At 36.0% G+C, this 27,471-nt stretch overlaps 1 protein-coding gene across 7 annotated transcripts in view; it reads left to right on the top strand.

Moving 5' to 3' along the window:
- Positions 1–27,471, top strand: part of ADK (adenosine kinase) — a 591,696-nt gene that overhangs the window by 273,677 nt on the left and 290,548 nt on the right. The window lies entirely within an intron of this gene.

Here is a 27,471-nt window from a genome sequence, read left to right as displayed (position 1 = left end):
AGGGTATATTGCATTATTTCTGTAAGTTTTCTTTAAGTATAAAAGTATTTTAAGGTAAAAAGTTAAAAAATAAAGTAATTTTATATTTAGTTTTTTAAAATGAAATTTTATCGAAATTATTTTTTATTGGACTTAATTGACTTACAGTGTTAGTTTCAGGTGTACAGCAAAGTGATTCAGTTATACGTGTACATGTATCTGTTTTTCAAGTTCTTTTCTCATTTAGGTTATTACAGAATATTTGAGCAGAGTTCCCTTTGCTATATAGTAGTTCCTTCAGTTCAGTTCAGTCACTCAGTTGTGTCTGACTCTTTGCGACCCCATGGACTGCAGCATGCCAGGCCTTCCTGTCCATCAGCAACTCCCAGAGTTTACTCAAACCCATGTCCATTGAGTCAGTGATGCCATCCAACTGTCTCATCCTCTGTCATCCCCTTCTCCTCCTTCCTTCAATCTTTCCCAGCATTAGGGTCTTTTCAAATGAGTCAGCTCTTTGCATCAGGTGGGCAAAGTTTTGAAATTTCAGATTCAGCATCAGTCCTTCCAATGAATATTCAGGACTGATCCTTATTGGTTATCTATTTGAAATGTAGTAGTGTGTGTATGTTAATCCCAAATTCCCAATCTATCCCTATCCCCATCTTTCCTCCACCATAAGCATAAGTTTGTTCTCTTAAGCCTGTGATTCTGTTTCTGTTTTGCAAATAAGTTTGTATCATTTTTTGAGATTCTTCATATTAACAGTATCTTATGATATTTATCTTCTGATGTCTGACTTACTTCACTTAGTATGGTAATCTCCAGGTTCATCCATTTTGCTGCAAATGGCATAATTTCATTCTTTTTAATGACTGAGTATATTATATTGTATGTAAGTATCATATCTTCTTTATCCTTTCATCTGTTGATAGACTTTTAGGTTGCTCTCATGTCTTGGATATTGTAAATAGCAGTGCAACGAGCTTTGGGATCTGTGTCTCATTTTGAACCATGGTTTATTTCAGATGTATGCCCAGGATTAGGATTGCTAGATCACATGGTAGCTCTATTTTAATTTTTTTTAAAGAACCTCTCGACTGTTCTCCGTAGTCATTGGAGCAGTTTACATTCCCACCAACAGTAGTTGGAGAGTAAACTTCTCATTTGGAATAATTTTAGATTTACAGAAAAATTTTAGAGTAATCCGGGAGAGTTCCTATGTAATCCTCACCTAATTTCTTCTCAGTGTTAGTTTGTTAAATAAAAATATCATTTTCAGTGTATGTTTAGGAGCTAAATACATTTCAAGTCTTTATTCTAACTCTATTTAAATATAATCTTTAACATTAATTAGCAATTTTAGTACGTTTTACTTTTGCTTTTATTATGCAGATAATTCATTGACAATTATTATTCATGGTAATATAGTTTAGATATAATCTTGATTAATTGAGAATTTGTTATATTTTACACCATAAGATTTTAAGTTCTGTGGTTATATATGTATTAAAATATTATATGTCTTGATAAATTAAAAATTCCATTTTAGTGATATTTACAAATTTTTCATCCTATACTGCAAATATAAATTTTAGTAGGTGCCACTTCATCAGTTTGCCAACCCATTAGTATGAAAGTTTTAATCTAATTCTATAGAAAGTAAATCAAATAGAATTATATGTTCTTCTCTGGAAGTCATGTCACTGTATAATTATCATATTAGTGTACACTGATTTATATAAAATTTTTCTATTAAAAAGTCATATAAAAACTAAATTTCTTGAAGCATGTGTATTTTATAGTTATCCAAAATCTGGCCATATTTTATACATATTCATTGAGTCTGTCTATATGCAGGCGTTTTCTTGTCATTTTAAAGGACTCAGATATGTCTGTATCCACAATACTTTGAGTTTCTACTCCCAACTGTCATTCCCCTCGTGTTTGTTTGAAGTGAAAGTGATAGTCACTCAGTTATGTCTGACTCTTTGCAACCCCATGGACTTTACAGTTCGAGGAATTCTCCAGGCCGGAATACTAGAGTCGGTAGTATTTTCCAACTTTCCCTTCTCCAGGGGATCTTCCCAACCCTGGGATCAAGCCCAGGTCTCCCGCATTGCAGGCAGATTCTTTACCAGCTGAGCCACAGGGAAGCCCTCGTGTTTGTTTAGCTCTCTCTTATTCTCCTTTAACATATTACGCTATTCTCAGCAAGTTACTTCATATCCTTCTCAATACATATAACAGAAATCATCAGGTTTCAACTTTTTCACATTCTCTCCTCATTGTCTTCAAATCTGTTTATATAATTTTTATTTTTTAGGTTCTATTCCATTTTCTTTCTCATTCTCTGAAACTGCAAATTGTTACCTTTCCACCTTCCCTTCACTACACCTAGTCTAGGTAGAAGAGTTTATATTCATTATCACCACTGCTTTACCTTCCCTTTTAAGATTTCAACCTTTCTCTCTCTTTGGAAACATTATTTATCTATTTTTTTTACAGAAGTCACTGATAATATAATTGCCGAAACCAGAGACCATTTAAAAATAGGAATTCTAATTGACCCACTCAAGGATATTTCATTTGTTGATTACTTCCTCAGTTTTAAAACTTTCTTACATTGGCTTTGAAGATAAATAGCACTCTTTCTTTGTTCTTGTTAACTTTGAACTATCTGTACCCTTTACTGGCTTATCTTTCTCTGTCAGTTTCTTACTGTTGTTTCTAATCTGTAAGTCTTAAAGATTCAAGTACATTAAATTCAAAAAGTGGTAGGTGAAATACATCATAAACAAAGATGAAATGAAAATATTTGCAACATTTATAAGGCAAAGAATTAATGTTCCTAAAGTTTTAACCAATTCTTACAATTTTGGCAGCATTAAGAAAAGAAAAGCCCAACTGAAAAAGTAAACAAAGGATATGAGAGTAATTCAATTCATATTAGAAGAAATATGAATTGCTATTAAGTAAACCTCAACCCAGTTAACAATAAAAATGCAAGTTAAAATAGAAGTCACCAGATTTGCATATCACTTAGTTGTAAATAATTTGATTAGAATTCAGTGTTGGGAGATTGAAAAGCAAAGGATGCTTTTATACTATTTTGTATGGGAGTGAAAACTAGGTATACCTTATTGTGGAGCAATTTGGCAGTATTTTTTAAAATTTTATGTGCACATAATCTTTGATGCAACAATTCCTAGTTTTGGTATCCTATAGTAGTAGTTAGATATTTAAATAAGGAATATGTAAATATATTAAGGCAGTTTTTATAATAAAGTAGACTGAAAACAATATAAACATTCAGCAATAGAGAAAAATTAGTCATTATGATATACTATTATCTGTGTATGGAATCCTAATTTTCCAATGGTAAAAAATTATACCACTAGCATTTATAGAGTGTCAGTTTTATATTAAAGCTGTGTATTTAAGAATCCATTGATAAGGGATTTTACATTTAGATCTGTGATCCATTCTGAAATATTTTTGTTTACAGGTGAAGAATGGATGGAAATTTTGTATGTAACTATCTAATAATTCTAGCTCTATTTGCTTAAAAACTATTCTTTCTCCAGTGAATTATATTTGTACCTTTGTCTGATCTGGTTGTCACAGATTTTAGAGTCCAGAGAGAAATTTATCAATTTACGGTTAATTGATTTCTGACAAGAATGTCAAGAAAATCAAACAGAGAAAGAATGGTCTTTTCAACAAATGATGCTAGGGAAGGTACATACAGTAAAATGAACACGTACCCTGTCTCACACCATATATAAAAATTGTGGTGAGGATGTTGAGCTGGTAGGATTACAAGATGGTGAAGTTGGTTTGGCATATAGTTTCTCAGTTCCTCAAAAGACTAAAGATAGAGTTATCATATGACTCAACATTTCTAGGTATATACCCAAGACAGATAAAAATATATCATTACATAAAGAGTTGTACATGTATATTTATAGCAGTATTATTCATAATAGCAAAAAAGTGGGCAAAAACCACATGTCCATCAATTGAGGAATAAATAAACAAGATATGGAGTATCTGCACCATAGGGAATATTGTCAATAAAAAGAAATGAAATACTTATTCATTCTACAATGTGGCTGAATCTTGAAAACATTGTGCTAAGTGTAAAAAGCTGCTCACAAAAGTCCACATACTTTATGATTCCATTTCTGTGAGATGTCCTAAATATGCATATTTATAGTGACAGAAAATACACTGGTTGTTTCCTAGGATTTGTGGGAATGGGAGTTTAGTGATGGGGAATGGGACTAAGTGATGTGGGATTCTTTTTAGGGTGTTGAAAATGTTCTGAAATTGATATGGTGATTCTTGCACAGCTCTGAATATACTGTGCTATATAAAATGCTATTGAATTGTTCACTTTAAATATAAATTGTACATGTGTTGACTGTTTATCAACAAAGATATTGTGTGAAAAGGTACATGTATCCATCAGTCTTTTTAACTCTTTGTATAGAAATTCTTCCCATATGTGACTCTTACTATGGTGCATTGTTCATTTGCAAAGTTTTTATTCATTAAATTATCCAGATTTTTCAAATGTTGTAAAATGTCTTTCATTTGTCAGTATCACTCCCAGTTTCAAGAAAACAGTCTTTTATGTTTTGGAACTCTCACAATGGTGAATATGTGATTTATACAATTATAATTTTCAGTTGAAAGCTCAAATTTCATTATTAAGAATAAATCCTGACAGTTATTTTTTTTTTAATGTGACAGGCTTTCTTTTTTTCATTTTTAAGACTATATCTGCCAAATACTCAAGTTTTAGTAACTGTCATTTGTCTGTCCATCATTATTTAAATTAAAAATAGTTTTCCCTAAAGAAAGCAATTTAGTTCGTGTAGAAACTCAACATCACAAGAGTTTTTCTTGAGGAAACCATTTAATTCATTCATACTTTTCCAGTTTCTTAAACAGTGCATTTAAAAGATGTATATTTAAAGGTCAGTGCTTAATAAAAATGATGATTTTTGCTGCTTCAAAAAATTCTTAAATTGGTATCATTTAAAAAAAAATTCCTTCCAGTTTTATTGAAATATAATTGACTTACAGCGCTGAATAAGTTTAATGTGTGCAGCATAGTGATTTGATTCACAAACATCATGAAATGATTACTGCAAAATGTTCAGTGAACATCATCTCATCTAGATACAGAAAGAAAAAAAATCATGTTTTCTTGCGATGAGAACTTAGAATTTATTTTCTTGACTTTTATATATAAAAAACAGCAGTGTTAATTATGTTGTACATTAAATCCTTAGTACTCTTATTTATGTTATAACTGCAAGTTTGTACCTGTAACTGCCTTCATCCAGTTCCTTCCACCACTCCCCCACCTGTAATAATCACAGATCTAATCTTTTTTTCTATGAGTTAGTTTGTTTTTGAACAACTAACATAACACTATGTTAGTTTCTGGTGCTCACTTAGTGATTCGATGTTTCTGTGCATTACAAAAGGATCACTATGATGAGACTAGTTAACATCTGTCACCTTACAGAGGTATTACATTATTGAATATATTACCCATGCTGTTCATTTAATAAATTGGTATCTTTTTAATATGAGCGCAAGGTTGTGAAGAATTCAGTGACTACTGTTCTGTGGCTCCACTTCCTTTATTTATCTTAGATACCAGCAGTTTACCCATCATTTGCAGTTTGCACTTTAAAGCAAATGTCAGCATAGTGAAAAATGCAAATAATATCTTCATATAGTCTGAAACTTGAATTGACTTTGTGAATACCCTGTCATGTTTTCAGGGTCTTCCAGGGGTCTGCAGACTCTTTCAAGAATAGCTAATTTTCAATGCTTTTTCAGTATTCGTGACATTTTGTGGTACTACAAACTGGTTTTTCCAATATACCAGCAGATAGTCTACATGAATGTTGTCCTAATTCCATGTGTTGAAATTCACCTTTTTCTAGCTTTCTCACATAGTACTTCATCCTGTGTTCTTATATAGTTTTTCTCTATTAGTAATGTAATCCCCCCTCAGTCATCCAGTTAGAGACTTTATAGTCAGTTTCAACATACACTCTCCTTCATTTGCCATAACTAAACAGTCCTTTGGGGCTTCCCAGGTGGCGCTAGTGGTAAAGAACCCGCATGCTAGTGCAGGAGACATAAGAGATCCGGGTTTGATCCCTGACAGGAAATTCCCTGAAGGGGTGGACAAGGCAACCCACCCTAGTATTCTTGCTTGGAGAATCCCATGGACAGGGGAATCTGGAGTACTACAAGTCCATAGGGTCACAAAGAATCAGACATGACTTCAGTGACTTAGCACACGTGAACTCAAAATCAGTCCCTCATCTTATCTGTTTTGCCTCCAAAAGAACCTTTTTTTATATCTGTGTCCTGCTTTCCTTAGAATTCTTGAGAGTGAGATCCTTGTCTCTTTTCTGCAGTACTGCATGGCCAGCTAATTGGTCTTCCTGTATCCTGTTCATCCTCTTCTTTTTGTCAATAACTGTGAAATGTCTTGGATTTTATACCTCTTGCAGGCTAGCAAATTGGTCTGCCACAGCTTCTTAGATGTTGACAGAAGGCAAGAAGCTCCCGGGTCAGAGACAAAGGAATTTTTTTTTTTTTTTTTTACTTACAACAATGCAGGCAGCATTCAGTTTCTATTTCCATTAGTTCGGTTTGATTTCTCAGTCACTCAGAGGCAGTGTGGAGGGCAAGCTGTGTTCACAGAGTTTGCATCACAATGGAAGAATCCTGAATTTAAAAAAATCACAATCTTTTAGAGATGCTCCCTGAAACTTGCCCAACTTTTACCCTGACATAAAACCACTATCTTTATGTTTGTTATATTAACATCCTTAAAAAGAGAGAACAAAATCTGATAACGACCTACAGAGACATGACAGACCCATGGTGAATTGTCTCTCAATATTTTTTGGTTAGTTTTCTGGATACTGTTGCCAGAATTATCTTACTAAAATTCATTTTTGTCATGTAACTCAGTGATCGCAGCCTGCTTTTCTGTGTTATGGATTGCTGGTCCTTTATAAAATATGCTGTTATAGAACCCATGTTTTACTAATACCCCGAGTTAAGCCATGGACATAGTTTCCCTCTGTGTTTTTGCCCATATGTTTCTCTTGTGTATAACTTACTTTATTTCTCTTGTTCTCAAACTGATAAGATTTTCAACCTTCAAGAACCAGCTTATTTGTCTTTTTCTGTTTGACTTTCTCATTACCCCCCAAACTTCTTGATGCTCTCAGAATATTTTGTGTCTATATCTTTTATAATGCTCATTGTTTCTGTTTCCATGCTGCCTCCTCCACTCGACTATGAAGTCTTCAAGGTCTTAATTTGAGATTGTGTTCCCTCACAGAGTACTTTAGATATAATAAGAGCTTGATAGAAGTTTGTTGATTTAATAAGTGTATAATTCCATGGTGGGTGCCCAATAACATTTTTATTTTGATGATGATATAATTCAGCTGCTAATAAGAGTCTCCTTGCAATCTCTGCATGTAAATCTTCCCCCCAAAATTCTATCCATTTTAATTATCTTGTGCTACTCTGTAATTATCTGATGTTACTGTGCAAAAAAATGTTGTTTATTGTTTACTGCTATTGAATATTTCATTGTAAGTGTCGATATAGGTGGGATAAAATGTAGGTCTGTCAGAAATATGGACATGCCTGAAAAATTGTCCTTTGATTCACAAATCTGCACTTGGGACTATGATATAGTTGTTACCACTTATTTAACACTTATTGGATAGACAGGCTCGAAGCTAAAGTCTTTCATTAGAGTCAGTCAAAAGGGGCTAGAACTGCATAAGTACCTCAGCAGTATGTTGAGAATGGCAAGAGTACTTTCTTCAAAGACATATGGCATCCTCACTAGGAACAGGAAATTTTAATAACATCAACAGTGGCCTCCTTAATGCAGATTTGAAAGCCAGTGAAGAGTTCTTTTGTTTTTTCAGAGTGCTGCTGATTCTAATTCTGTACAGACTGGTAGTGTTCTTTACTTATATTAAAGGAATATGTGTACTATTGCTTATATCATGTCTGACTCTTTGTGGCTGCATGGATTGTAGCCTGCCAGGCTCCTCTGTCCATAGAATTTTACAGGCAGAAATACTGGAGTGGGATGCCATTTTCTATTCCAGAGGATCTTCCTGACCCAGCAGAGATTGACCCCACATCTCTTGTGTGTCTTGCATTGGCTGGTGAATTTTTTATTGTTAGTGCTGCTTGGGAAGCCCAAGGTATCAAACTGAGAAACAGAAATTGAACCTACTGGTAGACCGCTGGTAGTGTTGTTGTTCTCATTTAGTTTGCTAAGTTGTGTCCAACACTTTCATGACCGCATGGACTGTAGCCCTCTAGGCTTCTCTGTCCATGAGATTTCCCAGGCAAGAATTCTGGAGTGGGTTGCCATTTCCTTCTCCAGGGGATCTTCCTGATCCAGGGATTGAACCTGCATCTCCTGTGTCTCCTGCATTGGCAGCAGGATTTTTTACCACTGAGCCACCAGGGAAGTCCTTATATATATGAGTATTACTCTATGAAGCACCATCCTTATGACAACCTTGCATATTATTTTCTTACTGATTTTTGAGAGTACTTTGTACATTAAGGACACTGACCTCTCTCCACCCTTTTGGCATGCACACGCTTTTTTGCTTCTTTGTAATGATTTTAACTTTAAATCAAGTAACAGCTATCAGATTTTTCCTTTATAGTATTTGGTATTCTTGCCGTAAGGAAATCTGCCATTGTCTTAAAGTTATTTTGGAAGTCGCTGGATTTTCTAACTTTCTGGTTTTATTTTATTTTATTTATTTTTTTTACATTTTTTTTGGTTAAAGTATAAGGGGACAGAATCACCCCTATCCCCAAAGGCTGTATGCTTATCCTAGTTCAGTGTATTGAATAATCCCCTTTTCCCCAACTCAGTGAAATATCATCTGTAGCCTATACTGTGTTGCCATCGGCACATGAGTCTGAATTGGAACTCTTTTTTTATCCCCCCCATTGATTTCTTTCTGTGTTTGTACCAGTTACAGTTGTCAAATAATACATTTTAAAGGCAGTCTAGGTTTGTTGTAGCTTTTCTTCCAAGGAGCAAGCATCTTCTAATTTCATGGCTGCTATTAGGATGGTGTCATCTGCGTATCTGAGGTTATTGGTATTTCTCCCAGCAATCATGATTTCAGCTTGTGCTTCATTCAGCCTAGCGTTTCACATGATGTACTCTGCATGTAAGTTAAATAAGCAGGGTGACAATGTACAGCCTTGACGTACTCCTTTCTTAATTTGGAACCAGTCCGTTGTTCCATGTCTGGTTCTAACTGTTGCTTCTCGACCTGCATACAGGTTTCTCAGGAGGCAGGTAAGGTGGTCTGGTATTCCTGTCTCTTGAAGAATTTTCCATAGTTTGTTGTAATCCACATATGCTAAACTCAAAGGCTTTAGCATAGTCAGTAAAGCAGAAGTAAAGATTTTTCTGGAATTCCCTTGCATTTTCTATGATCCAGTGGATGTTGGCAATTTGATCTCTGGTTCCTCTGCCTTTTCTTAATCCAGCTTGTATTTTTGAAAGTTTTTGGGTCATGTATTGTTGAAGCCTAGCTTGAAGGATTTTGAGCATTACCTTGCTAGCATTTGAAATGTGTACCACTGTACAGTAGTTTGAGCATTCTTTGGCATTTTCCTCCTTTGGGATTGGAATGAAAATTGAACTTTTCCAGTCGTGTGGCCAATGCTAAGTTTTCCAAATTTGCCGGCATATTGAGTGCAGCACTTCAACAGCATGATCTCTTAGGATTTGAAGTGGGTCAGCTGGAATTTCATCACCTCCACTGGCTTTGTTTGTAGTAATGCTTCCTAAGGCCCATTTTACTTCATACTCCAGGATATCTTACTCTAGCTGAGTGACTACACCATCATGTTTATCTGGGTTATTAAGACCTTTTTTGTACAGTTCTCCTGTGTATTCTTGCCACCTCTTATTAATATCTTCTGCTTCTGTTACGTCCATACCATTTCTGTCCTTTATTGTGTTTATCTTTGCATGAAATTTTCCCTTGGTATCTCTTATTTTCTCGTTGAAAATTGAGTATCTACTGTGTGTCAGTTTCTAAGGATGCACTGATGAGCAGAACAAATAAAAATTCTACCTCCATGTACTTTGCAAGGAGTTATGATTCCTTGCAACTCCATGCTCTTTGCATGAAGCAAAGAGCAGACTCATTGGAAAAGCGCCAGATTCTGGGAAAAATTAGGGGCAAGAGGAGAAGGGGGTGACAGAGGATGAGATGGTTGGATGACTTCACTGACTGACTAACTCAAACTCATGTCCATTGTGAGAGAGTGAAGGACAGGGAAGCCTGGCGTGCTGCAGTTTATGGAGTTGCAAGCAGTTGTACTTAGCAACTGAGCAGCAACAACAATCTCCATGTAACTTATTTTAGTGGAATGAAGAAATACAAATAATGTAATGTATTAGGTGTTGGCCTTAAAAAATTTTCTTTAGGAAAATGATTCAGGATCAACAAACCATCGAAACTGGGGATCTGCAACCATGACAAGCCTTATGCAGGTCCCTACAAAGGAAGGAGGAGGGGACTCTTTTTATTTATTTATGTTTTTGCCTGTTCTCAGTTTTCATTTGTGTGCAGATTTTTTTCTAGTTGCTTCTTACTGAGGTGGCTTCTCTTGTTGTTGCAGAGCTCAGACTCTAAGGCGTAGCAGTCTTCAGTAGTTTCTGCTTTCAGCTTGTAGAACACTGCCTCAGTTGTTGTGGTACATAGGCTTAGTTGCTCTGAGACCTGTGGGATCCTCCCATATCAAGGATCAAACACGTGTCTTCTTCATTGGCGGGCAGATTCTTTGCCACTCAGCCACTAGGGACGCTCTGGGAGGACTCTTAAGGAAGTGAAAATAAATTGGGAGGGTTTAGTAAAAGAGTCCATTGAGGGAACTGAGAGGTCAAAATAAGTGACTTTTCATTGACTGAGTGATGACAGTTTCTCATTGGCTGAGCTCTTGCCAGTGAAGAAAAGGACTGGTTCCTCCTACTGGTTGCCACACTCTTATTTTAACTGAGGTTTCTGTTTATTAAATTTTATGAAAGCAAAATAATTAAAAGAGAATTGGGAGAGTATTGGGAATGTTGGAACAAAAGGAATGTTTCACAATATTAAATAGAGTGTGTGTGGAATAGTTTTGTTTAGATTTGTGTAAAGAATTTTTAGATGAGTGAATCACTGGGAAATCGGGCTCACTGGGAAAGTCCAGTCTAGTAGTGTCAGTAGTTGCTAAGGGAGAGCATGTTTGGCATGTTTCAGAATCCTGCAAGGAGTTCATTGTAGTTGCAGCAGGACATGAAGAGTAACAGAATATGAGGTTAGAGAGGCAATAGGAGGTAAAGAAGATTGGCTTGAACCTGTATGGCCTCACAGACTAATGTAAGAAGTTTTGCTTCTTACTGAGTGATCCGAAGAGCACTATAGGGTTTTAAGCAAAGGAATGACATTTACTGATGTATGATTTAAAAGAAGGCAAAGACATCAGGAAAGTTTTGCAACAGTTCAGGCAAGAGATTATGGTAACTTGGATCAGTGGTAGCAGTGAAATCAACAAAAAGTTCTTGGGGAAAAAAAAGTAGTTAAAATTTGGAAATAAAATGAGGATAGACGCAATTAGCTTTTCCAAAGGGCTGGATGCAGGATTATACCATCCTAATGAAAGAGATGGGAATACCAAACCACCTGACCCACCTCTTGAGAAACCTGTATGCAGGTCAGGAAGCAACAGTTAGAACTGAACATGGACCAACAGATTGGTTCCAAATAGGAAAAGGAGTACTTCAAGGCTGTATATTGTCACCCTGCTTATTTAACTTAATGCAAAGTACATCATGAGAAACGCTGATCTGGAAGAAGCACAAGCTGGAATCAAGATTGCCGGGAGAAATATCAATAACCTCAGATATGCAGATGACACCACCCTTATGGCAGAAAGTGAAGAGGAACTAAAAAGCCTCTTGATGAAAGTGAAAAAGGAGAGTGAAAAAGTTGGCTTAAAGCTCAACATTCAGAAAACTAAGATCATGGCATCTGGTCCCATCACTTTATGGGAAATAGATGGGGAAACAGTGGAAGCAGTGTCAGACTTTATATTTTTGGGCTGCAAAAATCACTGCAGATGGTGATTGCAGCCATGAAATTAAAAGAGGCTTACTCCTTGGAAGGAAAGTTATGACCAACCTAGATAGCATATTAAAAAGCAGAGACATTACTTTGCCAACAAAGGTCCATCTAGTCAAGGCTATGGTTTTTCCAGTGGTCACGTATGGATGTGAGAGTTGGACTGTGAAGAAAGCTGAATGCCAAAGAATTGATGCTTTTGAACTGTGGTGTTGGGGAAGACTCTTGAGAGTCCCTTGAACTGCAAAGAGATCCAACCAGTCCATCCTAAAAGAGATCAGTCCTGGGTGTTCATTGGAAGGACTGATGTTGAAGCTGAAACTCCAGTACTTTGGCCACCTCATGTGAAGAGTTGACTCATTGGAAAAGACCCTGATGATGGGAGGGATGGGGGCAGGAAGAGAAGGGGACGACAGAGGATGATATGGCTGGATGGCATCACTGACTCGATGGACATGAGTTTGAGTAAGCTCTGGGAGTTGGTGATGGACAGGGACGCCTCGCGTGCTGTGATTCATGGGGCCGCAAAGAGTCGGACACAACTGAGCAACTGAACTGAGCTGAACTGGTAACTTTCAGGCTTCCCCGGTGGCTCAGTGGTACAGAATCCTCCTGCCAATGCAGGAGATGCAGGAAATGGTAGCTGACTCCAGTATTCTTGCCTGGAAAATCCCATGGAGAGAGGAACCTGGCTGGCTACAATCCTTGGGGTCTGAAGGAGTTGGACACGACTTAACCGACTAAGCATGCACACACAACTGATATCTTTATTGCCTATCTGTTTATCTATGGTATAAAAATCCTTTATATGTAATAGTCACATTTAGTCTCATTTAAATTCAATAATTTGGCTTTGTTGTTTAAAATACTTCAGTGGCATTCTGTTGCACTCTGTATAAAATTTATTCTCTTTACCATAGCCAATAAGGTGTGCATTATCTGGAACCTACATATGTGTCAAAACTTAGCTACTATAAACAATTTTTTCTTCAGTTTCTTGAATATACTCCAACTTCTTCTGTGCCTTAGAAGTTTGCACTTGCTTCTCTTTCTGTTTGGAAGAGTCCCCACCACCTACCTCACTTTTTGCCTATTTAGCTTATTTATGTATTAATTTGTTGTTCCTTAGGCCGGCCTATTTAAGGTAAATTATTTCCTTGTTTCTCTCTCCCATGCCTTTCTCTTTCTCAGCCATTTGGTTTTTTTCCGTTTTGGTGTTTCTTGCAGTTATTTTATTTCTCTGTTCAATGTTTTTGTTTTATTTGCTTTGCATTTGTTTGTTTTCTTTTCTTTGGGATCTCTCTGAGTTAAGAACTGATTCTAACTCTTTCAGCTTTGTGTTTCAGTGCTAGTGTGGTGTCTGGCCCATAGACTCATTCAGTAAATAGCTGCAGGTTGGATTGACTGACTAGATTAATGCACAGATGAACAACCAAAATATTTACTTTATATGCCAGAGTAGCAGCCCTGGGCAGTACACCTAAGTTGTATTTTTATTGTGTTGTTATTTTGCTACTCTCCTTGTTTAATCAGCCATTGCATATTGCTAATTGTAAGATGATCATATATGATTCTTTATCACCAGAAGACAGTTTTTTCCTTGAAATTCATTTGGTTATTACAATTAGGCAAATTCTTATGTTTCAGAAGATAGCTGTAGTCATATAGTTATACTGCCTGTTCCAATGATGTGTGAAAGGAAGTGTGAAATAATAGCTTTAAAGATGTTTCCTACCCCCACCCCTTTTTTCCCTTGAAGCTATTATCTTAAAGCAAGAAAGGGAAAAATGAGAAATCTATGGTGTGAGTTCAGGTTTACTACTGTAAGTATATAAGAAAGGCCCCTGTTACCATGACAACAAATGCATGAATTTCAAATGGAAAATTTTCAACGTAGGGAACTGATAAAATTGTAGCATCCCTATTCTCTTAGTATAGAATTGCTCTTTGGCAAGTTGTAAAAGAAATTCTGAAATTCCCTACTAAAATTAATATTGAAATATTCCTATAATATTGTTTTAAAGTAATTTATTATGAGTTAAAACTATACCAAAACAATATACTTTCATAGATCTGTCATACAGAAAGTTAAGCATTTGATTTGACATTAAAAATTACTTTTCTAACCTGTCCTATATCTTTGCTTAAATGGTAAATAGTTTAATATATTGCAAGTTTTTGACAATAGAAAATGACCTGCCACTTTATAGATTCCTTTGCCTTAAATGCTTTCTAACTCCAGTGGAGGAAGGCTGTTAAGCTTTAAGTGCTCTGTCATATTGGCAGGCTTTTATAGTCGAAGAGAACAGCAGTGAGCAATGATGATGGAAAACGATGGCAGGTAGACTTAAAACACCATAAAGCACAGACGATTGTGTGTAATGCCTTGAATTGAATCCTTTTTGAATGAAATGATCAGCCATATGTGCCACCCTTATGGACCCTGTAAGAAGAGGAGAAGAAATGTGCCCTAATGCTAACTGTGCATGAAATTGCAGTGTTAGGAGATATTGACCAGATGTTTCAATCTCAACAAATAGCTTGTTATGTGACTGAGTGAAAATATCTTTGCTGCTTTGATCACATACACCTTGAAAGAAGGGGTAATTTAATAGAGGCTGTCATAGTTCATCATCGTCAATAAACTTTGACTTGACCTTTGCCTTATGCTTTTGATGTTGCTTCTGATAAGCGTTGATGGGCAGATGTTTACTGCCTTGAGGGATTTTTCTTTTTATAACGTGTATGCTAGAAATCGTAAAGAAGGATTTTTCTCAGTTCTTCTCTTGCTGTTTGGTTATTATTTGGATTGTTTCTCTGTGGATTTTGTAGAATTTCTGCACAAATACATCTGAGTGACATTTTTACCTTTAAAGTCCCACAGTGGTTTTTCTCCAAAAGTTTCTTATTCTCCTCACCTCTCTGTCCCAGTTTTAATTGGCCACAATTAGCTTCTGTGGTGATTTTTTTTCTTGTTTCATATACTGTATATTGGGTTTTTTTTTTTTTCTTGTAGTTTGAAGTGATGGATATCTTAGAAAAGTATCATGATTTGCTGACTTTTACAGTTGAGAACAGTGATAGTTAGAGAGATTAAGTTACTTATTCAAGGTTACTCTTTTCAAAGCTGGCTGCATGTCTGAGAACTGATGACACTCTTCCCAGTAAAATTTTCTTTAGTTCACTTTCTTTCCTATATCTAGAGTAGTGATTGAGAGTATACCTTCTAAAATAATCCAGACTTGAACGTGCCACTGACCTATTTTCCTCATCTGTGAAATTGGAATAGTAGGTATCTATATTGTGCTTGGTGGTTCAGATTAGCTGAGATTACGTAAGTAGGTAAAGCATTAACATATTGTCTAACCTAAAGTAAGGGCCCACTCATTTAACTCTCAATTATATTTTTGTTTCTAAAAGGAAGCCTTGCGTGCTGCAGTCCATGGGGTTGCAAAGAGTCGGACATGACTGAGCGACTGAACAACGACATCATTTGTTAATTACAGTGCTTTTTAGCGGAAGTTTTTTTTTTTTATTATTGCAGTTTTTTCTTAAATTGTCAGAGGAAAATATTTAGACTATATGGGGAAAATTAAAATGATTTTAGACATCATTTTTAAATTATGGTAGAAAATATAAATAAATAAAATGTCCTTTAAACTACAGCAGCTGTTGCTACTATCTCCATTACTTTGAAGTTTCTTGGCAATTTTAGGAGATGAAAAATTTTCCTTGACTCTCATAGGGTCCCTGGCTAGGTTTGAAAATCAAACTGACAAAACATACAAATTTATTTAATATAAATTGTATGTGACATGGGAGCCTTCTTAAAGGCAGTGAAGATCCAAACAAACAGTTTGATCTGTGTAGCTAGCTTTAATGAAGAAAGGGAAATCTTACAGAAATACAGTAGGTTAGAGAGCATGAGCAAGTGTTAACTGGGGAAAGCGTAGCAAGGTCTTTTTGTTAGGATTCTTCTCAGTGTTCCTTTGTCTTTGGAGATAAAGGTACTCTTTTCCTTCAGATACAGGGAGGGCACCTCACACATGAAGGTTTTATTACCTGTTTCAGGAGAGGAAAGGGATGGTAAGAGTGATCATTTTCCTGCTTCTGTCTTTTTTTTCAAATTCCTGTAGCCACTATGCCATAACTTGGAGTAGTGTGTCTTAAACCCCCAAAGTGTATTGGTTATGTATATTTGCAACATCATTTCACTTTGTAAAGGAATATAACAAGTTCAGGTAATGTATGGATTTCCATTCTGTTTCTGAAAACTTTTTCTATAAGATTCTTTTTTTAACAAATCAAATTTCTCCTTGTAAGATATCTCTATTTTGACCTAAAAGTAAGGCTTCTTTGTGCATAGCAAGAAAATAAAAGAAAGGTAGGCCTAATTTTTAAAATCTTGGGAGAACATAGAAATAGAGTATAAATTATCTGTTTGGTAGAAATCTTATTTCCCAAAGACATCTTTTGAAACGCAGATTGAATAAAAACCTGAATCCTGTTATAGCACTGTATTCAGTTGCTGTGTTATCTTTTTATCATCTGATTTTAGAGACTTTTGGAAATAAATCTAGGCTACTTATTTTTGATAAGTGAAGAAATTGAGTAACAATTTCAAATAATGTAAGTTGTTTAAAAATGTTTTTGAAAATTTAGATGAATAGTTTTGGATCAGTGGTTTTCTTGGTTAATTTGTTGCAGTCCTGTAGCCTTCTTACCTTTATGTTTGAAAAGAAAAAGTCATCTGCCCTAGCTATAGCTGTGTTGTCCTTACACCATTCCTCTTCCCCCTCCTTCCTCTCTGGTGTGGGTGGTCTAATCCCTTTTAAGAGTCTAATGAAACTTGTGAATCCTCTCTTCTGAAAAATGTATCAGAATTTCCTTATATTTCAGAGAGTTCATGGATTCCCTGCTTTCTCTCAGGTATACCTTGACCTGATTGGAGCCCATGGACCTCAGATAGGCTACAAATTTCATTAGAAAATAAAATTCAAACTCCTTGCTAGTAATCTCAGTATTTAACAAATTTGCCCTAGAAATAATAGTGTTAATGATACCCATATAATAATTACAATAGTAGTGCTTAAAAGAATAGTTAAAATTTTATTATGTGCCAATGTTATACTCCATCTTCTGTTAAACCTTTAACCCGGACTAATGGTTTATTATTAAAGAGGACTTACCCAGTTTACATTTATTGTGTGCTTTAGAAAATAGTGTATCTTTAGAATACAGTTTTAAAGAGTAGATTATAAACATTTTGATTCTAAGACCTTTTCTGATTTATCTTCATTCACTGCATTTACACAAAGCTCCTTTTGGGAATACTGAATTTATTTTTAGTTCTTTAATTTCAGTAGTCTCTTTTTTGCTTCTGAACCTGTTTGTCATTCTTCTTCCGCTGAAAATTAATTTTCCCACCCAAGACCCCCATGTTGCAGGAAAGGGGACCCCTTCCAGGGCCCGAAACTGGGCTCTTGTCTAACACTCGGAAATGAATTGTCCGAGGAGACACATGCTGACAAAGCAAGAGATTTTATTGGGAAAGGGCACCCGGGTGGAGAGCAGTAGGTAAGGGAACCCAAGAGAACTGCTCTGCCGCGTGGCTCGCAGTCTCGGGTTTTATGGTGATGGGATTAGTTTCCGGGTGGTCTTTGGCCAATCATTCTAATTCACAGTCTTTCCTGGTGGCGCACGCATCGCTCAGCCAAGATGGATGCTAGTAAGAGGGATTCTGGGAAGTGGACGGACAGGTAGTGTCTCCTCTCGATCTTTCCCGAACTCTTCTGGCTGGTGGTGGCCTATTAGTTCTGTATTCCTTATCAGGATCTCCTGCCATAAAACAACTCATGCAAATGGTTACTATGGTGCCTGGCCAGGGTGGGTGGTTTCAGTCAGTGTGCTTCCCCTAACACACATGTCCCTATTTCCTACAAATTTCAGTTTTGACACAGTGTCTTGTATTACCTTTAGGGTATCTTCTTTGGTCACTCCCTGAAGTCTAATATACATGCTGTTCCTATGTGCTGCAGTAGTGTTCTCATTCTTTCTTGCTCACTCGCTGTCACACTTTATATATGTGAAAATGGATATGATCAGAAGAATCTGATCATATATCAGAATCTGGATATAACCAGATTCCAGGCTGGTTAATACTCAGGGATTGGAAGAAGAAAACAAGCCTACTAAAGAGAGAATTGTTTCTTTATCTATTATTTACTGCAATAATGTCCAGTAGATTTCAATGATCAGAAATACTTCTCAAATGAGCTAAATGAAGTCACACTAAAATTTATTTTTATTATATCTCAGTGTACTGTTATCATCATCATTAGTACTCTTTAATAAGTACTGCTTTAGGCACTTTACTTTCATTATCTTATTAAATTCTCATAATAATTCTGCAAGAAATATAATTTTTCATAGAGTATATAATTTATCATCACGTGACTAAATGAACTTACGTATGTCTGAGTCTAAAGTTGGCTTGTTTGTTTGATTTTTCTAGTAGGCCAAAGTTTCCCAAAATCTCTTCAGAGAAATAGATATTAACACCTATTTAACAACAAAAATAACTAAAAACCTATTTGGGGGATAAGAGTCGGATTATTGGGAATCAGTTTTTACTAATCGTTTGGATACCAGTAGGTGAAAATGAAGCAGCTTTGGCAGGACAGGAGAATAGTATTACTAGTCATTGAAGAAGAATGGATTCTTGATAATATTTATGAAGATTTTCTGTTTCACCTTGACTCACTTGCTAGCATAGCGGTCATCTCAGAGAATCAGTCCTTTAAGCTTTGTGGTATATGCAGTTTTCCTAACCAGCTACCTCAATTTTGATTTCCTCATCACCCTTTGCAATCTGCTTTGTTGCTGTTATTTCCCAGTTTTGACGTTTAATTTCTTTTTTTTTTTTTTGATGTTTAATTTCTAATAGTTGTGCTTTATGGTTTTCTTAAAATGCCTCATTGGGTTTTCTCTTAGAAAATTTTTTATCTTAGGCTTATCTTGCAAGTATTTTAGTACCTAGGTGTTGTTCTTTTTCATCATTCTTCATGGATTGAATTAAGGTAGCATTATTTTAGAAGTGACTGGTTCTTGAGCATCATTGTCATTTATATTGTCCTAAATATTACACTTAGGTGACAAAGAGAAAATTCATCTGAAAGGTGAAGTTAATAGAAATCTTTCCATGTGTTGTTTAAGTCTCTTGATGTGAAGCTTAATATGTCATTTATTCAGCTCCTATTTAAATCCAGTTGTAAATTTCCTCCTCCTGGTTTCTTACCTTATGAGATATCATCTCTTATCCTCTCATTTTTACTAAAAAACCCTCCTGTGCACCCTTTTACTTATAGAATGTTGCCTAAACTTCTTAAAGTGGCATTTAATGATCTTACCTAGCTATTGGCTCTCATCAGTCTCTTTCCTCACATATTTGTCGTCGTTCAGTTTCTCACTCATGTCCAACTCTTTGTGACTGACCCCATGAACTGCAGCATGCCAGGCTTTCCTGTCCTTCACCATCTCCCGGAGCTTACTCAGACTCATGTTCATTGAATCAGTGATGCCATCCAACCATCTCATCCTCCGTCATCTCCTTCTCCTTCTGTCTTCAATCTTTCCTAGCATCAAGGTCTTTTCCAGTGAGTCGGCTCTTCACATCAGGTAGCCAAAGTAATGGAGCTTCAGCTTCAGCATCAGTCTTTCCAATGATATTCAGCACTGATTTCCTTTAGGATGGACGGGTTTGATCTCCTTGCTGTTCAAGGGACTCTCAAGAGTCTTCTCCAACACCACAGTTCAAAATCACCAATTCTTCGGCACTCAGCCTTCTTTATGGTCCAACTCTCACATCCGTAATTGACTACTGGAAAAACCATACTTTGACTAGATGGACCTTTGTTGCCAAAGTAATGTGTCTGCTTTTTAATATGCTGTTAAGGTTTATCATAGCTTTTTTTCCAAGGAGCTAAGTGTCTTTTAATTTCATGATTGCAGTCACCATCTGCAGTGATTTTGGAGCCCAAGAAAATATAGGCTGTCACTGTTTCCATTGTTTCCCCCATCTATCTGCCATGAAGTGATGGGACCAGAGGCCATGATCTTTGTTTTCTGAATGTTGAGTTTAAGCCAACTTTTTCACTCTCCTCTTTCATCTTCATCAAGAAGCTCTTTAGTTCCTCTTTGCTTTCTGCCATAAGGGTGGTGTCATCTCCATATCTGATATGCAGATGACATAACCTCAGATATGCAGATAACACCATCCTCACACGTAATGCTCTGTAATTATGCTCCTAATTGACAAATGTTTATTTTTCTTTATTTCTTTTTCTCATTATTTTTATTAACATCATTCTCATTTCTCAAACTGTGTGCCAAGGTCTCATCTGTGTGGACACAGTTTGGTTCCATAGTATGTTTTACATTTTCTAGGGAAACAGAGATATCTATTAGACATAGTACAAACCACTTGCTACAGATATTTCCATTTTAAAATTGGATTGCAATCTTTCTTTTGGTGGCATCATAAACTTCGTAAAATTGGGTTTCTGTGATTGAAAAAAATAAATGAGCACTGCTCAGAAATCGTTGTGAGACAAGGATGAGGTGAGTGTGGTGGTGACCAGTCTGATTCCAAGGTTTGAGAATTTTGTTGTGCTCAACAGGGACTAAATTGTTATGAAATAAATACTATGTTGCTTAGAGCTAACTACTTAATAAATAAAACTTCTTTTTCCTAACACAGTATGGGAGGCATGTGCTCTATGCTTCTACTTTCTTTTCAGTTTACAGCTATTTTTGAAAATTATGCATATCCTTCAGACTAGTTGATAATGTCACCCATCTCTGGAAGGCTCTTCTGATCCTCTCAGCTGCAATCTCCCTCCTGTGTGTTTCCTGGTAACGTGGTATCTTTACTATTTCTTTAAAAATTGTATTCAACTAATTCATGTGTTTATTTAAAGTTAACAGTGATGATTTTCTGGTTCTCCTGTTAGGTGTAGTTACTTATAGTATAGTAAGAGCCGTTTCATAACATTTACAGAACTAAAGTGTGTGTTTTGTTAGTCTATTTCTAATTCTTAAAGCATTCTTATAAGATCACAGATTATATTATCCACATTTTATATTTGAAGACATTGGAATTTAAATCACTGTTAATTTCTGTCACACTGCCTACCTCTTAACCTTTGACTGTTCTAGTTACTTCTCCTTTTCCTGTTGACAGAACCGGCTTTTTGATATTTCCTTAAAAGTTCTATTGAGTTTGTTTGTTTTGGTTTTTGTTTATTTATTTATTCATGGCTGTGCTGGGTCTTCATTGCGGCCCACAAGCTTTCTCTAATTGCAGAGAGTGGGGGTGCTGTTTTGTTACCATATGTGGGCTTCTCATTGCTGTGTTTTCTCTTGTTGCGGTGTGTGGACTTTAGGGCAAGCAGGCTTCAGTACTTGTGGCATGCAGGCTCATTAGTTGCTGCACATGGGTTTAGTTGCCCCACAACATGTGAAATCTTTCAGGACCAGGGATTGAACCCTTGTCCCTTGCATTGGCAGGGAGATTCTTAACCATTGGACCCCCAGGGAAGTCCTCATATTGAGATTTTGATTAGGATTTGCAATGGCTCTCTGAATCAATTAATGGAGAATTGTGTTTTTAACAAGTATTGAGTTTTGGGGAATTCCCTGGCAGTCCAGTGGTAGGACTCGATGCCTTCACTGCTGAGTGACCAGATTCAGTCTGTGATCAGGGAACTAAGACCCTACAAACCACACAGCATGGCCAAAAATGTATGTGTGTGTGTGTGTACATATTTTTTCCTAATCTGTACACATAGTATATAGCTCTCTATTTATGTAGATATTTTTCCCTCTTAGCAAACATATATAGTGTTCTCTGTACAGATTTTGCACATTTTCTGAAATTTATCCCAGTATGTTTCATTTTTTGATGTTATTATAGATGACATTGTTTTCTTAATATGAAATTTCAGCTGTTCCTTGGTAGTATGTAGAATCGCATTAGATTTTTTTTTTTATAATGATCTTGACCCTGAGTCAGGCTTCTCCAAGCCAGGCTTCAACAGTATGTGAATTGTGAACTTCCAGATATTCAAGCTGGATTTAGAAACAGCAGAGGAACCAGAGATCAAATTGCCAACATCCCCTGGATCATCGAAAAAGTAAGAGAGTTCCAGAAAGACATCTACTACTTCTTTATTGACTACACCAAAGCCTTTGACTGTGTGGATCACAATAAACTGTGGAAAATTCTTCAAGAGATGGGAATACCAGACCACCTTACCTGCCTCCTGAGAAATCTGTATGTAGGCCAAGAAGCAACAGTTAGAACTGGACATGGAACAACAGACTGGTTCCAAATTGGGAAAGGAGTACGTCAAGACTGTATATTGCCACCCTGCTTACTTAACTTATATGTAGAGTACTTCATGAGAAGTGCCGGGCTGAATGAAACACAAGTTGGAATCAAGATTGCCGGGGGAAATATCAATAACCTCAGATACGCAGGTGACACCACCCTTATGGCAGAAAGCGAAGAAGAACTAAAAAGCCTTTTGATGAAAGTGAAAGAGGAGAGTGAAAAAGTTGGCTTAAAACTCAACATTAAAAAATGAAGATCATGGCATTGAGTGCCATCACTTCATAGCAAATAGATGGGGGAACTGGAAGCAGTGTCAGACTTTATTTTCTTGGACTCCAAAGTCACTGCAGATGGTGACTGCAGCCATGAAATTAAGAGATGCTTGCTCCTGGAAGGAAAGCTATGAGTAATCTAGACAGCATATTAAAAAGCAGAGATGTTACTTTGCCAACAAAGGTCCATCTTGTCAAAGCTATGGTTTTCCCAGTAGTCATGTGTGGATGTGAGAGTTGGACTATAAAGAAAACAGAGCATTGAAGAACTGATGCTTTTGAGCTGTGGTGTTGGAGAAGACTCTTGAGAGTCCCTCGGACTGCAAGGAGATCCAACCAGTCCATCCTAAAGGAAATCAATGCTGAATATCATTGGAAGGGCTGATGCTGAAGCTGAAACTCCAGTACTTTGGCCACCTGATGCAAAGAACTGACTCATTTGAAAAGACCCTGATGCTGGGAAAGATTGAAGGCAGGAGGAGAAGGGGATGACAGAGGATGAAATGGTTGGATTGCATCACCAACTCAGTGGGCATGAATTTGAGTAAGCTCTGGGAGTTGGTGATGGATAGGGAAGCCTGGCATGCTGCAGTCCATGGGGTCACAAGGAGTCATACACGACTGAGTGAACTGAACTGAGCTGACTCCTGAGACCTTGATAAAGTCACTTTTTAATCCTAAAGCATTTATATGAGATTCTTTGTGATCTCAGATATTCCTTAAACACGCATAGATTTGTCCCCAGCCAAAGCCTCAGTAGTTATTCTACATGGATTTCAGCTCATTCCTCTTTGAAACTCTTTAGCAAAATTTCTAGTCTCTTGACTCTCCTTCAGCACTTAGCTCTGTCCACTCATTTCAGTTAGAATGCCAGGCTGTGTTTGTCTTCTTCCTCCCTCCTCCATAGTCTGTAAATTGCTTACTGGCAGAGAGGCTACATGATGTCAGGGCTTACCTTGTGTCTTTTCTATCAAAGATTACAGTCTAGCTCTTCCTTTTGGCCAGTGTTTGAAAATTCTATAGTTTTTCCCTTTTGATTTTCTTTTTAGTTATTTATAGCACAAGGGTAATTCTGAACCCTGCTTCTCCCTCAGAGGTAGATTGGAAGTTAAATATGTGTTTAATGATGTACTACACTTACAGGAACCAAAATTGGGGCAGTTTATTCTGCCTTTAAAAAAGCAGTAATATAAAGCAAGTTATGACTGAAGGTTGAATCTCTTCTAGAATCTCTGAGAATGTAATGATTTTGACTTTGTTTTAGAGACTTATTTTCAACATTTTATTCTCTAGTACACATGTATTAAATGTGTAAGAATTGATTTTTTTAAATCTTTTCCAACTTCCTTGATTATAACATCTTGACTTATTCAGATAGTTTACTAAATACTTTGAAGCAGTGAATATGGGCTTCTGTTTCTTTTGTGTGTTTACTTTGGCTTACTAAACTCTCATTTTATTTTATTTTTCATTTATTTTTATTAGTTGGAGGCTAATTACTTTACAATATTGTAGTGGTTTTTGTCATACATTGACATGAATCAGCCATGGATTTACATGTGTTCCCCATCCCGATTCCCCCTCCCGCCTCCCTCTCTACCCGATCCCTCTGGGTCTTCCCAGTGCACCAGCCCCGAGCACTTGTCTCATGCAACCAACCTGGGCTGGTGATCTGTTTCACCCTAGATAATATACATGTTTCGATGCTGTTCTCTCGAAACATCCCACCCTCGCCTTCTCCCACGGGGTCCAAAAATCTGTTCTGTACATCTGTGTCTCTTTTTCTGTTTTGCATATAGGGTTATCATTACCATCTTTCTAAATTCCATATATATGTGTTAGTATAGTGTAATGGTCTTTATCTTTCTGGCTCACTTCACTCTGTATAATGGGCTCCCGTTTCATCCATCTCATTAGAACTGATTCAAATGAATTCTTAATGGCTGAGTAATATTCCATGGTGTATATGTACCACAGCTTCCTTATCCATTTGTCTGCTGATGGACATCTAGGTTGCTTCCATGTCCTGGCTATTATAAACAGTGCTGTGATGAACATTGGGGTGCACGTGTCTCTTTCAGATCTGGTTTCCTCGGTGTGTATGCCCATAAACTCTCATTTTAGATTGGCTAACTTTTAAGTGGAAATAACTGATCCAAGAGTAAAGTGCTTTTCTTTGTCAGTATGCTGATATCAGATATTGCCAGAATGTTAGCCAGTTTCCTATGGTGAAATATTCAATAGTGGAATCATAATGTAACCTGCTGAGTAGTTCTATTATTTGTCCATTCTTTTTGTTTTGAAGGTTCAAGTAATATTGATTTATAATGGAAATATTTCAATTTATTTAAATTGTGATTAGGGAAGAATGACAAATCAGATTTAACCTTCATAGTGAGTTGATATAGCCCTTTTTTTCAGACTACAGTTTTTAACATATGAAATTTGATTATAATTAGGCTGAATTACATTGCAATTACTATCATTGATGTTTTCATGACATTTTAAGTTATTTAAATGATCATAGTAAAATTTGCTATTGACTTTCCCTTTTTTTAATCTCACTACCTAAAGCAGACATGGTTGATCATTCAGTCATGCTTCTACATGAGTAAAAGTAAATTTTTAAAAAAAGCAGATATTTTCTGTTGTTAAATTTATAATTTACCTAAGAGTGGTTTAAAGGATTTAAAATCTATTAGGTATGGCTATTGATGCATTTTAAGATATTAAAATGCTCCATGAGGTTGACTTATTTTAATAAATTGATATCATCAAAGTTTGAATAAGTTAATTTTAAATTATTATTATTTTTAAATTCAACAACTGATTTAGTCATATCTTTGTCCCTTCCTTTAAGTTTGAGAATTTTCTAACTCACAGAAAAATATTTGTTGTTGTTGAGTCACTAAGTCATATTCAGCTCTTTGTGACCTCGTGGACTGTTGCATTCCAAGCTCCCCCGACCTTCACTATATCCCAGAGTTTTCGAAAATTCATGTCCATTGAGTCAGTGATGCTATCTAACCATCTTATCCTCTGCTGCACCCTTCTTCTTTTGCCTTCAGTCTTTCCCAGCATCAGGTCTTTTCCAGTGAGTCAGCTTTTCCCATCAGGTGGCCAAAGTATCAACCTTCAGTTTCAGCATCAGTCTTTCCAATGAGTATTCAGCATTGATTTCCTTTAGGATTGACTGGTTTGATCTCCTTGGAATCCATGGGCCTCTCAAGAATCTTTTCCAGCACCGCAGTTTGAAAGCATCAATTTTATGTCACACAGCCTTCTTCATGGTCCAGCTCTCACATCCCTACATGACTCCTCAAAAAACCATACCTTTGACTGTTAGGACCTTTGTTAACAAAGTAATGTCTCTGCTTCATGATTTTTCACAGAAAAGTATAAAGAGAAGTAAAAGGAACTTCTCTGTACGTATCATATAGATATACCAACTTTTAGCATTTTTGCTTTTGCTTTCTCTTTCTTTATATAAATATATATATATGTTTTCTGAACCATTTTGTATTCTCTACTTGAGAAATTTATGCAATACTGTTTTCTGATATACATATTCCAATTTCAGTGATTATTCTAATAATTTGATAGCTGTTTGATTTTATTCTCAATCCAACATCCAGTAAGGATTAAACATTGCATTTAAATATTTGTTGTATTTCAAATAGCTTTGCTTGTATTTTTTTTTAATTTTTATATTTAATTGATTGGATTTATTATATTTCATTAACCCAGCCTTCCGTGGAAGGACATTTTTTCCCCAATAATTTTTCATAACAAATAATGTCTCAAAGAATACTTAGGCATAAGTATTTTGTATTTGTATTTGTATTTTGTATTTGTGGACATGTATCTTCAGGGTAAATCCCTAGATGTAGAATTAGACTGCTAAATCATTAGACATTTACTGTATTTTTATCTTACAGATTTATTTTCATTATCTTTTTATACTTTCCTCATCCTTTTAACACTAAATATATTGATACATGCATTTGTTTTCTTCTCAAATATTTGGGAATATGGTATGATTTTGACATCTTGACTTCATGTATTGAATAGTTTGCTAAAAAGTAATAGAAACATAATAAATGTTTACAGTAACAAAATGACTGTTGTAACTAATACAAGTGTTAAAAACCTCAGGAGTTTGAGCCTAATTAGAAAAGATAACCAGTCAAGAGAAAGTATGCATTTTAAAAGACATTGTCTTTATAGCAAATAAAGTTTATGAGACTAGTGTTAGAATTTTTAATACTCTTTAGTTCTGAATAAGTAAGTTGTCTTTAAAGCAGCTTACTTGATCTGAACATAGTTTAGCATATATATTAGTGTATATATATGTATACACACACATATAAATTACATATATAATAGAGACAATCACAGCTATATACATCATTTACTATGTGCTGTGTACCTTGTCCAGCAATACATATACATTAAATTACTTAGTTTAATCCCCAGCAACCTTATGAGATATAATTATTTGCCATTTATAGATGAGGACAGTGAGGCATAGAAATATTAAGTGACATACTCTTACTTATTCAGCTAATTAGTGGCAAAGGCAAGATTTGAACCCACACAGTATTCA

The sequence above is a fragment of the Cervus canadensis genome, chromosome 8 (genome assembly GCF_019320065.1).
Source record: "Cervus canadensis isolate Bull #8, Minnesota chromosome 8, ASM1932006v1, whole genome shotgun sequence".
Classification (NCBI taxonomy): domain Eukaryota; kingdom Metazoa; phylum Chordata; class Mammalia; order Artiodactyla; family Cervidae; genus Cervus; species Cervus canadensis.
This window is presented reverse-complemented; position numbering and strand designations above follow the sequence as displayed.